This window comes from Aythya marila (genome assembly GCF_965140915.1).
Source record: "Aythya marila genome assembly, chromosome: 14".
NCBI classification, from domain to species: Eukaryota; Metazoa; Chordata; class Aves; order Anseriformes; family Anatidae; genus Aythya; species Aythya marila.
In genome coordinates, this window is record NC_139055.1 from 18,062,261 (window position 1) to 18,076,486 (window position 14,226).

Here is a 14,226-nt window from a genome sequence, read left to right on the forward strand (position 1 = left end):
TGATTTTACCAACTGTGAGCAAAACTGGTGATTTCCAAGTACATAAAACACAATTACCATTCTTTACTTACACTATACCTAATTCTTTGCAGGGTCAAATCACAAAGATGTATTTCATTCAAGAACCAACGCAAAAGTACCAGCCCTCACGGTTGCATTACAGCTCAGTGAGTCAAGATTCAAAAAGGGAATAAAAAAAAACAATTTGGGGGGGATTATTACACTGGGACTCAGCATATGGAGCAAGAGGCAACTGATGCAGAGCACGGATTTGCTCTTGGACAACTATTTCCATTGCTAGTGAACAAGGGAGGAGAGGGACGCAGCGCTGGTGAGGTGCAGCATCTCTCCAGGGACACCAGAGCAGCACCCAGCGAGCAAGAAATGAAAGAGAAGCACGATGCGAGTCTTATTTTTACTAAATGAAAAACGTCCTTCTCCCCTCCCTTTGGGAATCAGACATGTCCAATCTGCTTGGCTGGCTTCCTGCCAGCGGGACTATTAAAGGCTGACGTTTCGATGGTACGCAAGCCTCTTCAGCCCTGATTGCTTTTGTGCCGCAGAGCCGGGGGCTCAGATGGATGGAGCAGGGCTGGGGGAGCCACAGGGCCACCTCCTGCCACCCCCCTCAGCCAGTACAGCGGTTATCTGCCTTGGGAAGGGGGCGTCACATCCAGGCCAAGCCTCTTTGATCTGCTGAGAGGAATCAGGCAAATAAAGTTCACGGCGAGGGAGCCGGCGATGCTTTGTGTGACCTTTGGTTACTGCGGGGAGAGGATGCGGAGGGACGAAGGGGAGCGGGGCAGCACGGGGCCGGGCATCAGTCTGGGCTGGTGGTGTAAGGACTGGTTCCTAGGGGAGGTGGGCAGGTTCATGCTGGGTGCAGAAAGCCTGCTTCCAACACAGGGCTTCCAAAGCACTTTCTAAGTGTCCTGGTTTCAGTTAGCACAGAATTAATTTTCTTCCTAGTAGCTGGTGGAATGCTGTGTTTTGGCTTAGAATGAGAAGAGTGCTGATAACACCCCGATGCTTTAATTGTTGCAGAGCAGTGCTTATACTAAGCCAAGGACATCTCAGCCTTTGCTCTGTCCTGCCAACGGGCAGGCTGGGGGGTGCAGTAAGAGCTGGGAGGGGACAGACCCAGGACAGGTGACCCAAACTAGCCAAAGGGGTATTCCATACCATCTGACGTCATGCTAAACAATATATAGGGGTGGCTAGCCGGGGGGAGGGGGCCGGACTGCTCGGGGTTAGGCTGGGCATCGGTCAGCGGGTGGTGAGCAATTGCATTGTGCATCACTTGTTTGTACATACTATTATTACTTTCGTATTATCACCATTGTATCATCATTATTATTATTATTATTATTATTTTCCTGTCTTATTAAACTGTCTTTATCTCAACTCACGGGCTTCACTTTCCATTTCTCTCCCCCGTCCCAGAGAGGGAGGGGGGAGGGTGAGCGAACGGCTGCGTGGTGTTTAGCTGCCAGCCGGGTTAAACCACGACAGTCTTTTTGGCGCCCAACGTGGGGCACGAAAGGTTGAGATAACGGCAGATCTGACCAGAGTGTGTTAAACTAAAATTGGTATAAGTATTAGACCTGCTTAATAGTCACTTGTCATAATGCTGATTGCTTTAATCTCAACTGTGCTGCGCCTGTTTTCCAAATTGAGTATTATAGCACGTTATTTTCCGTATGTGCTCTCTGTCATGTTGTTTATCCTCTCCGGGCCCTGGTTTCAGACCATTATGGTACTGTGTGTTGTATCAGTGGCTTATGAGATGATGAAATATCTGGCCATGACTCTAACCTGGTATTTGTACTCAGTAACATCTTCGATTCTATACTTTGGAAACTGTATTTTGGAAACTATTAGCAATTGTATCTGTTGCCTTTTTTCATTAGGGAGTCAATCTGTGGAGGGGAAAGGGGAAGATAATTTTTCTTACTTGATCACTCTCCCTTTCTCCTTCACCACCCCTGTACCCTCCTTGATCACTCTCCCTTCCTCCTTCACCACCCTCTTATCCTCCGAGTTTATTACAATAGCTCTCCAAGATATTGAATATCCTTGGGATACTCAGACCAGCATAGTCCTGTTGTTCTGCCTCCTGAATGCACTTCAGGTTCTGCTTAAAGTTAAACAACTACTTAGGAAGCTCATCCGGAGATCTGCCCGGAGGCAGTATAGTTGTGGGTGGCAGGGAGTATGGGAGGATATGGGCAGGCATCTAGACCAGTTGGCACCCCCAGTGTTTTGGAAATTCACCCCTGAACAAGTGCAAAATCCTCAAAAACTGGCAGAATGCTTGAATAAAAGGTGTCGCGATTCGGGAAGTTCCAAAGTAACACAAATCATTGTAACATGCTGGGGCCTGGCTTACGCCTATCGAGCTGCCATGGATACTGCTATCAACTTAGTGACAGACCCTGCGGCCACTCCAAGTCCCGTGACAGATCCAACGGCCACTGTGACCCCTACGGTGGACTCTGCAGCCGCTCCAGTCCCAGCTCCTGCAGCCGCTCCAGTCCCAGCTCCTGCAGCCGCTCCAGTCCCAGCTCCTGCAGCCGCTCCAGTCCCAGCTCCTGCAGCCGCTCCAGTCCCAGTTCCTGAAGCCGCCCCAGTCCCAGCTCCTGAAGCCGCCCCAGTCCCAGTTCCTGCAGTCGCTCCAGTTCCAGCTCCGGCCGCTACTCCAGTCCCAGTTCCTGCAACTGCTCCAGTCCCAGCTCCTGAAGCTGCTCCAGCTCCAGCTCCTGAAGCCGCTCCAGCTCCAGCTCCTGCAGCTGCTCCAGTCCCAGTTCCTGCAGTCGCTCCAGTTCCAGCTCCGGCCGCTACTCCAGTCCCAGTTCCTGCAACTGCTCCAGTCCCAGCTCCTGAAGTCGCTCCAGCTCCAGCTCCTGAAGCCGCTCCAGCTCCAGCTCCTACTGCTGCTCCAGTCCCAGCTCCTGCAACTGCTCCAGCTCCAACTCCAGCTCCTGTAGCCGCTACAGCTCCGGTTCCTGCAACTGCTCCAGCTCCTGTAGCCGCTCCAGCTCCTGTGGCCGTGTCAGAGAAACGAGCTGTAGCAGTGCAAGTTGACCCTGCAGAGGGCATTCCAACCCCTGTGGCAGACCCTGTAACAAAGTCAGAGAAACGAGCAGTAGCAGTGCAAGCTGCCCCTGTAGAGAAGGTGAAAATATGGTATAGAAATTCAAGTCGTTTAGAACGCAGAGAGTCTTCTGCCAATCCAGGTAAGGCTTCTGCCAAAACTAAGTATAGAGATGACGAAGATGATGACGACGCTGGGCCGTCAAGGATTCAGGAGGAGGAAGATGAGGATGCCGAAAGAGCAACAGTAACTACCCGAAGCCTAAACGAGCGCGAGCTACGAGATGTGCGAAAAGATTTTGGTCGCTGTATAGGTGAGCAGCTTGTCACCTGGCTGCTCCGGTGCTGGGACTCTGGAGCCAATTGTGTGGAATTAGACGGCAGGGAAGCCAAGCGGCTGGGATCCCTTGCTCGAGACGCCGGCATTGACAAAGCAATTGCAGATGGAGCACGACCCACCAGCCTCTGGAGGCGTCTCCTCTCAGCTGTGAGGGAAAGGTATCCCTTCAAGGAAGATATTTTATGTCTACCAGGCAAGTGGACCACTATGGAGAAGGGAATCCAGTACCTGAGGGAATTAGCCGTACGGGAAGTGATTTATGAGGATCCAGACCTCAAACAAACATCCACAGATCCAGATGAAGTCAAGTGTACACGACCCATGTGGCGGAAGTTTGTACGGAGTGCACCATCATCATATGCCAGCTCATTGGCAATAATGGCCTGGAAAGAGGATGAGGAACCCACAGTGGGTGAAGCGGCTAAACAACTCCGGCAGTACGAAGAAAGTCTCTCCTCTTCCTTACAGGCCTGCGTCTCAGCTGTGGAGAAACTTTCTGAAAAGGTTCACCAACTTGAAGAGAATCTATTGTCCTCCCCACCTGAACCAACCAGTGCCCACCGACCAAAGGAGAACACTTGGGAGAAACTTTCTGAAAAGGTTCACCAACTTGAAGAGAGATTATTCTCCTTCGCACCTGTACAAAGCAGTGTCTCAGCTGTCAGGGGTAGGCGTTCACCCACACAAGGAAGACGATATGGTGGGTACTCACCCCGTGCCACCCTGTGGTTTTACTTACGAGACCATGGAGAGGACATGAGAAAGTGGGATGGAAAATCTACCGCGACCCTAGAGGCACGGGTACGTGAGTTGCAAAAGAAAACAATCAGGAAAAAGGGATTCTCCGAAAAGTTTGCTGCTCCAACTTCCAGCAGACAGTCCTTCAAACACAGAAACGAGGAAGATTCTGACCAGGATTAGGGGGGCCCTGCCTCCAGCCAGGGGGAGGAAAGGGACAATCGAGTTTATTGGACTGTGTGGATTCGATGGCCTGGCACATCACGCGCACAGAAGTATAAGGCTTTAGTAGACACCGGTGCACAATGTACTATAATGCCATCGAGCTATAAAGGACCAGAGCCCATCTATATTTGTGGAGTGACAGGGGGATCTCAGCAGTTGACTGTATTGGAGGCTGAAGTGAGTCTGACTGGGAATGAGTGGGAAAAGCACCGCATTGTGACTGGTCCGGATGCTCCATGTATCCTTGGCATAGACTATCTTAGAAGAGGATACTGCAAGGACCCAAAAGGGTTCCGGTGGGCTTTTGGTATTGCTGCCTTAGAGACAGAGGGCATTAAACAATTATCTACCTTGCCTGGTCTCTCAGAGGACCCTTCTGTTGTGGGGTTGCTGAGGGTCGAAGAACAGCAAGTGCCAATTGCTACCACAACTGTGCACCGGCGGCAATATCGCACCAACCGAGACTCCCTGATTCCCATCCATAAGCTAATTCGTCAATTGGAGAGCCAAGGAGTGATCAGCAAGACTCATTCACCTTTCAATAGTCCCATATGGCCAGTGCGAAAGTCTAATGGCGAGTGGAGACTAACAGTGGACTATCGCGGCCTGAACGAAGTCACGCCACCACTGAGTGCTGCAGTGCCGGACATGCTGGAACTTCAGTATGAACTTGAATCGAAGGCAGCCAAGTGGTACGCCACAATTGATATCGCTAATGCATTTTTCTCCATCCCTCTAGCAGCAGAGTGCAGGCCACAATTTGCCTTCACTTGGAGGGGAGTCCAATATACTTGGAATAGGCTGCCCCAGGGGTGGAAACACAGCCCTACCATTTGCCATGGGCTGATCCAGTCTGCACTAGAGCAGGGGGAAGCTCCTGAACACCTGCAGTACATCGATGACATTATTGTGTGGGGTGACACAGCAGAGGAAGTTTTCGAGAAAGGGAAGAAAATAGTCCAAATCCTTCTGAAAGCCGGTTTTGCCATAAAACAAAATAAAGTCAAAGGACCTGCACGGGAGATCCAGTTTTTAGGAATAAAATGGCAAGATGGACGTCGTCAAATCCCAATGGATGTGATCAACAAAATAACAGCTATGTCTCCACCAACTAACAAAAAAGAAACACAGACTTTCCTAGGTGTTGTGGGGTTTTGGAGAATGCACATCCCAAATTACAGTCTGATTGTAAACCCACTCTACCAAGTAACTCGTAAGAAGAATGAGTTTGAATGGGGCCCTGAACAACGACAAGCCTTTGAACAAATCAAGCAGGAAATAGTCCATGCAGTAGCCCTTGGGCCAGTTCGAACAGGACCAGATGTAAAGAATGTGCTCTACACTGCAGCCGGGGAGAACGGCCCCACCTGGAGCCTCTGGCAGAAAGAACCTGGGGAAACTCGAGGTCGGCCTCTGGGGTTTTGGAGTCGGGGATACAGAGGATCTGAGGCCCGCTATACTCCAACTGAAAAGGAGATATTGGCAGCATATGAAGGAGTTCGATCTGCTTCGGAGGTGGTCGGTACTGAAGCGCAGCTCCTCCTAGCACCCCGATTACCGGTACTAGGCTGGATGTTCAAGGGAAGGGTCCCCTCTACGCATCATGCAACTGATGCTACATGGAGCAAGTGGGTTGCACTGATTACTCAGCGGGCTCGAATAGGAAACCCCAGTCGCCCAGGAATATTGGAAGTGATCATGGACTGGCCAGAAGGCAAATACTTTGGGATATCATCAGAGGAGGAGGTGGGTCGTGCTGAAGAAGCCCCACTGTACAACCAGTTGCCAGAGAATGAAAAGAAATATGCCCTGTTCACTGATGGGTCCTGTCGTATTGTGGGGAAGCATCGGAGATGGAAGGCTGCTGTATGGAGTCCTACGCGACGAGTTGCAGAAGCTGCTGAGGGAGAAGGTGAATCGAGTCAGTTTGCAGAAGTGAAAGCCATTCAGCTGGCTTTAGACATTGCTGAACGAGAAAAATGGCCAGTTCTCTATCTCTACACCGATTCATGGATGGTAGCAAATGCCCTGTGGGGATGGTTACAGCAATGGAAGCAAAACAACTGGCAGCGTAGGGGCAAACCTATCTGGGCTGCTGCATTGTGGCAAGATATTGCTGCTCGGGTAGAGAACCTGGCTGTGAAAGTACGCCACGTAGATGCTCATGTGCCCAAGAATCGGGCTACTGAAGAACATCAAAACAACCAGCAGGTGGATCAGGCTGCTAAGATTGAAGTAGCTCAGGTGGACCTGGATTGGCAGCATAAAGGTGAATTATTTATAGCCCGATGGGCCCATGACACCTCAGGCCATCAAGGTAGAGATGCAACATACAGATGGGCTCGTGATCGAGGGGTGGACTTGACCATGGACGCTATAGCACAGGTTATTCATGACTGTGAAACATGTGCTGCAATCAAGCAAGCCAAACGGTCAAAGCCTCTTTGGTATGGAGGACGATGGCTGAAATATAAATATGGAGAGGCCTGGCAGATTGATTACATCACACTCCCTCAAACTCGCAATGGCAAGCGCCACGTACTTACAATGGTGGAAGCAACCACCGGATGGCTGGAAACATATCCTGTGCCTCATGCTACCGCCCGGAACACCATCCTGGGCCTTGAAAAGCAAGTCCTATGGCGACATGGCACCCCAGAAAGAATAGAATCAGACAATGGGACTCACTTCCGAAACAACCTTATAGACACTTGGGCCAAAGAACATGGTATTGAATGGGTGTATCACATCCCCTATCATGCACCAGCCTCCGGGAAAGTTGAACGATACAATGGCCTGTTAAAGACTACCTTGAAAGCAATGGGCGCTGGGACGTTCAAAAACTGGGATACGCATTTGGCAAAGGCCACCTGGTTGGTCAATACTAGGGGATCTACCAACCGAGCTGGACCTGCCCAATCAAACCTGTTACGTACTGTAGATGGGGATAAAGTTCCTGTAGTGCATGTAAAAAATATGCTGGGTAAAACAGTCTGGGCTACTCCTGCCTCAGGAAAAGGCAAACCTATTCGTGGAATTGTTTTCGCTCAGGGACCTGGATATACTTGGTGGGTGATGCAAAAGAACGGAGAGGTCCGGTGTGTACCTCAAGGAGATTTAATACTGGGTGAGAATAGCCCATGAACTGAATTGCACCATGTTAAATAGTATATTATACTGTATATTATCACTACCATGATTACTATAGGTGACTAATTAGAATGTATGGAAAAGAGTGTAACCTGAGCATGACATAAATGGTATGGAATAAGGGGTGGATAGATGTCCTGGTTTCAGTTAGCACAGAATTAATTTTCTTCCTAGTAGCTGGTGGAATGCTGTGTTTTGGCTTAGAATGAGAAGAGTGCTGATAACACCCCGATGCTTTAATTGTTGCAGAGCAGTGCTTATACTAAGCCAAGGACATCTCAGCCTTTGCTCTGTCCTGCCAACGGGCAGGCTGGGGGGTGCAGTAAGAGCTGGGAGGGGACAGACCCAGGACAGGTGACCCAAACTAGCCAAAGGGGTATTCCATACCATCTGACGTCATGCTAAACAATATATAGGGGTGGCTAGCCGGGGGGAGGGGGCCGGACTGCTCGGGGTTAGGCTGGGCATCGGTCAGCGGGTGGTGAGCAATTGCATTGTGCATCACTTGTTTGTACATACTATTATTACTTTCGTATTATCACCATTGTATCATCATTATTATTATTATTATTATTATTTTCCTGTCTTATTAAACTGTCTTTATCTCAACTCACGGGCTTCACTTTCCATTTCTCTCCCCCGTCCCAGAGAGGGAGGGGGGAGGGTGAGCGAACGGCTGCGTGGTGTTTAGCTGCCAGCCGGGTTAAACCACGACACTAAGGTACTTACATGTGTGTTTGTATGTCTACGTACGTGTATATACGCACATACACGCGTGTATCACTTTGGGGGAGTGACGCTTCACACTAGTGCTCCTGCAGAGATGTCTCACACTCCTGCACTGTGTTCCTGAGCAAACTCCTCCTCACCAAGGGTCTGGTGCACGAGCAGCACGGCTCCTCCGCAGCACCCCGCACAGCACCGCGCCGCTGGGGACATCGCCCAGCCCCGCCGTGCCACCAGCATCCTCAAACCAGCGCCGAAGGACAGGAGCAGACAAAGGACACAAATCTCCAGGCAACCCGCAGGAGGGGCACTGGCCTCCCGCTCCCGGCCCTGCTGAGAAATGCATTTGCAAGGAAACGCATTTGCAAGACACAAGGGCCTTGCAACCATCCACTAAAAAGGGAAAAATGCTAACAAGGGGCTCCATGTCCTGACGGGCCAATTTTACAGAAGGAGCACAATGATCACAGCATAAACAGAAGTATTTAAAGTATCTAAAATATCTACAGCATACCAGCCACTTGCCAAGAGAAATTACTCGATGAATAATTCAGAGGCTGTGTGGGGATCTTACTTTACGTGCCCGTAACGCTGCAGAGAGCAAAGCCCACCGCCGGCCAGCAGCACCCCACGGCCTCGTCCCTCTGTGTCCGTGCCACCTATTTGCCAACAACACCAAACCCTCCCCGGAAAGCTTCATCCTCCACTGCTCGCCTCCCCGCCGTGCTCAGGAACAGCTCACAGATGGGAACCAGCCTAAAAATACGTCTGGCACCACGAGCGGCTCGGCGCAGCGGTGCTCTGGAGCCACCGTGGCTGAGGAGTGCAGGAAGGCTGAGGCTGTGGGGCTGGTCCCAGTCTGCCACTGCTCCGATGGGGAAGGGCAAGGAAGCCCTGCAAATATTTCAAGATTCCCACCAGAAGGGGAAAGCTCATGGGCTCAGAGCTCATCTCTGAAGCCTACCAGACCCGAAGGCACGGCGAGGAAGCGACTCACCTCCGTGCTGAAGCACCCTCCGCCTCATCGCGAGGTGACGTGCTGCAGCCACAGGGCTCTGGGCTTTCAGGGGACAAAGCTCAGTGGTGCCTGGCCTATTTCTGTCCCCATCACAATGCTGCAACCCTCTTGTGCCAACACAACGTCTGCGTGCTCAGCCCACGCGGGCTCAGGCGGCTCCTCCAACCCAGCCAGACCAAACACAAACCCCAAAGCCGGGTTTGCTTCTGGCTCTTTGGTCTCTTGCCTGTGCTCAGCGCAAACCCCAGAAATCCTCATCCATAACTTCACCCTGGGAAACCGCAGCCCGCAGGCTGTCTGCACCCTCTCAGCACCACGGAGGTGCCAGGAGCACCTGGAAGAGCTGAGCTGGAGGTGCCAACCTGGGGGTTTGCTGGGGCTCGCCCTGCCTGCAGCCCATTTGGTGCAGGGCTGTCTCCTGTCCCGGCACTGCACTGTGTGCTGCTCCTGCCAGGGCTGGGCTTCGGTCCTGGAAGTTGCTTCCAGAGAGTCTGCAAACCCTCCCCGAGCACCCCGGTTGTTTGCAAATCCTATTTCTTGTGAAGGAGACTTGTTTTGCTTTTTATTTTTGAGTGGCATTGACGCTCGATTGTCCCGTATACTATATGGTGCTCGGATGCCGCGTGGCAGGCAGAGAACAAACAGCTTAAATAACTGCATAAAAATAGTTATCTGGGGCACAGCACAAAGAGAAGCCCTGAATAGGGAGGGAAAAGCCTTCTGCACCCGCGGCAGCCAGCTCTGCAGAGCAGGGAAGACGGAGGTGGCTTTCTGCACACAGCCCGGTGGCTCGCTGCCAGGCGAAGTTTTGCTCTTCGCCTGCAAACATCGGCTGGATTTAAGCAAACCCTAGCGCTGCCTTTAGAGGCCAAGTTCCAGCTAAGGACCTCAGAAACCCAACTTGTTTCCCAGCACGGCGCAGGGCATTGCACAGGCACACGGGCTCCAACTGCAGCACCCAGCACGCGTCTGCCCTGGGGATGTTCGGCTTCAGACCTTGCTAATTCCCACCTCAGTGCTCTGGTTTCTGTGCTTTTAATGAAGTGCACACCTTTAATTGCTCGGTGGAGGCTGTAATTTGCAGCAGTGCTGTTTACCTCAGCCTCAGCTGCACCCGCACTTCCAACCCTAACCCAGGGGCATCCCTTCCGTGCTCCTGCAGACCCCCCCTCCTCGTGGATGGATCCACACAGTCAGCGTGTGCGAGGCTGGCAGAAGGGACACGGGGGGTGAAGGGAGGCCAGGAGGCAGGAGCTGGCTCTGGCTGCTCTCCTGGTGCGTGCACTGCTTGCACAGGGGCCGGGGGACCCAAACCTGCTGGGTGTGCCACGGGGCTCCCCCCCACATGTGGGTGCTCTCCTCCGCCTTACGGAGACCTCCTGCCCCCCAGGCACCAGCTGACAGCATTTTCTGAATCCCAAAATAAGTGCCCTGCATGGCCACCACGCTATATTTGGGCAAGCATGGCAGCCCTGGCAGCACAGCATCCGAAGTGACGCAGAAACCTAAACAAGCTGCTAACAAAAAACCTTCCCTGAGGCTGAAGAGAGCGCAATGGCACGCTCGGCGTTAGTCCTGCAGGGGATGGAGACGGACAGAAGCGTTTTGTACAGCGCTTCTCAGCGAGGCATGAGCCTCACCGACAGCTCAGTCTGTACCAAAACTGCCTTGGTTGAATCCTAATTTTGTGTCTCATTCTGTAATATTGAAAGTTCTGTAGGAAGCGGGTGCAAAAGGGCTGAGCCAAGCTGTAGCCGTGAAGCGTGGTCACCTGCGTGCGGCGCACTCCTGGAGCTGGGCTCGGGGCTGCCTGCAGGATGCTGCCGTGCCACGGAGCTGCACCTGCTGCTGCAGGACACCTGCCACATAACAGCTCAGCACAGCGCTTATTATTATCAGGAGCGATGCTCTTTAAGCCAATATTACAGCTTCAAGAGCTCCCGAACTGACCGACCTGCCAGCGCAGTAAGGACAGACACAGACACCCGGACAGACAAAAATCTTCCATGCGTTGTGCCAAGCGCGTGCCCATGAAGGCAGCGCCGTGGCTGTCACTGGAACCCGAAGCTGGAAAACTACACTGAAAATGGCAGCTTAAAAAAGTAACAGTCGTGTCATGATCCAACTATAATAAATACAGTTGTATCCCTCCCAGTAAGCCGTCTATAATTAGATCAGGTTAATTACCAACCAAGTGCCCTGCAAATTGCAGAGCTTTCTGCAGGACCCTGTGTGCGCAGAGGGGAAGGAGCAAAGACCTCGAGGTGCACCCAAAGAGAGCAGGGCTGCATCCTGCCCCCGTGCTTGTGCAACACGAGTGCCAGAACCATGCCAGCTTTACCCCAAACCAACCAGCAGCTGGAGGTGGCTTTGAAAATAGCTCGGAGCTCCTCTGGCAACTCAGCAGTGGAGGAAGGGGCAAGAAAACAAGGCTTACGGGAGTCACTTGCCAAAAGACCCTTAGGCAAGCAACTGGCAGACGGGGAGGCTCTGCACCACCACGGCTGGGGCGGGCAGGAGGAGCAGGCACAGCACAGCCTCCGCACGGAGCTGCCGCATCCTGCCCGCCTGCCTGGGCCCCTCGCCAGCCCCCGTGGGCATCGCCACCACCCCGTGCCTGCAACCAGCCCCAGCTTCTCAAAATAATCTCTGCATGGTTTCTGCACACGAGGATATCACGGTGCCATTAAAGGAACACTGCATTGCTTCCTCTCGTGTGTGTGAGGTCAGTGAAAGCTGGCCGTTCTCTGTAGAAATTGCTTTAGGGACTGCTCTCACTGCACCATAAAACCACAAATAACCGGGTCTGGCAAATAACCGGGCAGGTTTTGAGGATGCCCTGCAGCTCCGCACAGGCATGGCAGCAGTACTGACCTGCCATGCTGTCATCCTGCGGGAGCAAAGCCCTCTGCCCTCCTGGAACATCCCCAAACTCCTGGCAGCACCCTCCTCACATCCCCGACCCGTCCCCAATGGCAGGCACACACCAAAGCAACGCAGCAAGGGGTATTTCACGGCCACAGGTAAGGTTTGCACATCCTGTGCTTAACCTCCAGGGAGCACCCCAACGAGCGTCTGCACCCCACGCACTGGCAGGCTTCTCAGATGGGGCACCCGCACGTTTGTGTGCTGGAAGGCAGTGTGAAACCTCAGTGTTTCGAAATGGATCATGCATAAATTTAACGCTTGCAACCCACGGTGCCTGCAAAGCTTTGGCAAAGACACATCACCGCCTGTACCAGGAGATCCCAGCCAGCTTCCCCGCGGCCAGGCCGGCACGGACAGACCCACAGATGGCTACAGCCATCACAGAGAGCTTGTCTTGAACTCAGGGTGCTAAAAACTCAATACACACACAGCCTAGAAACCTGCAGGGTGTCAGACACAATGAAACGAGCTTGCCGGTCTCCTGCTATTCAAAGCAAGCCATGATACCCAAACCAGGGCCAGGAGCTTTGGGGAATAAAGCCCAAACTGATGGCTCCAGCTGAGTCCTCCCAGGCAGCCCCAGGAAGCAGCACCCCTGCGTTAAGTGACCTTGTCCCCAGCACGTGGCCGGGGCAGCGCTGCACCCACGAGGTGCTCCAAGGCACAGGGCTGGAGCCCCGGGCTGGATGGAGAAGCCACCACCACCCCTGTGGCTGCAGCTCCCAGCCCGCACGGGGCTGTGAAATTCAGCCAGAGCTAGGGCTGCAGCATTCCCCCCTTTAAGGCTTTTAGGAACATCTGAAAAAACAGGAAACTGCAAAAGCCACAAACCCTTTCGGCCACTTGCGCTTCATCCCCATCCTGCCGGCAGCACTGCCGGGCTCTCCCCTGGAGCAGCCCCGAGCAGCGCAGCCCAAACCACCGCTTCCAGCAGCCGCAGCAGCAGCAGCGCCCGCTCCCTCTCTGCAGCCCGGTTTTGTTTTGCTCAGCCCCATTTTGGCAGTTTTGTTTTGCTCAGCACCCAGAGCTCCGCACACCCCAGATGGAGCAGGGGCCGCGGGGGCTTCCCCCACGCTGCTCGCAGCCCCCTGGGGTGCTCGCAGGGCCGGAGCCAGCTGCATGTAGAGCCAACACATCGCGACCAAGCAGCAGTAGCAGCAGCAGCAGCAGCAGCAGCAAACTCACCAGCGGCAGCAGGCCGGCCGTCCTTCGCTCCCTTCCCAGGCAGTCAGCTCATGGTTGGGGCTGCCGCCGCCAGCGCGCCCGTCCACGTACTTGTTGAAGAACTGCTGACTCCAGGACGTCCCACCCCCTTCCCATCTGCAAACTGCCGAAAGAAGTTAAGCTTGGCTAATATCAGCTTAGTCCGTATTAGCGCAGCGGCAGCGCCCGCCTGTAACCCTTGAGGCACTGGAGATCCGCAGCTGGGATCCTCAGCCCGGCTGCGGGAGGGTGCGCGGAGCTTGCTCGCTGCAAGGCTCCCCCCGGTGCTGGGGGCTGTGGGGTTTGGACATGTCCATTTGTCAGCCCTCCCAAAAGCTTTACAGCTCCTAGGGAAATCCAGGTGAGGTTTTTGGGTGTAAAACTACAAAGCCTTCCTGCAAGTACTTGGTTTAAAATGAAAGTAGCACCCTTTTTTCTTTTTCTTTTCTTTTTTTTTTTCTCTCTGAGAAATCCCATCACGAAATGAAGTTGTGCAGTGCCTGACAATGATAAAGTCTGTGCTGCCAGTCCTGGTCCACTAAATTAAAAACTTCTGAGCCATAGTAGAATAAATGTGAACCACATGAATCAATAACACACTAAGGGGATATAACTACGGCCAACATATTAAAAGCAAAGCAAAAAACAGCATCTGAGCCCCAAATAGGTTCTGTTATGTTACGCTGATAACAAAAGCTTCACAATTCACTAATGCTGCCTCTCTGCAGAATCCTCAAAGAACTCCGAGCATTCATGAATAAAGGGGCACGGATATTTAATGAGATTTTGGGCAAGTAAAACATGA

The 14,226-nt window shown here is 52.8% G+C and overlaps 1 protein-coding gene across 1 annotated transcript in view; it reads right to left on the reverse strand.

Moving 5' to 3' along the window:
* ACSL6 (acyl-CoA synthetase long chain family member 6) overlaps positions 1–13,473 on the reverse strand; it is a 45,955-nt gene extending 32,482 nt beyond the window's left edge. The window contains exon 1 of the mRNA XM_082771559.1: positions 13,404–13,473. The gene's annotated coding sequence lies outside the window, so the exon portion shown is untranslated. The remainder of the gene's footprint in view (positions 1–13,403) is intronic.
* Between the last annotated feature and the right edge of the window lie 753 nt (positions 13,474–14,226).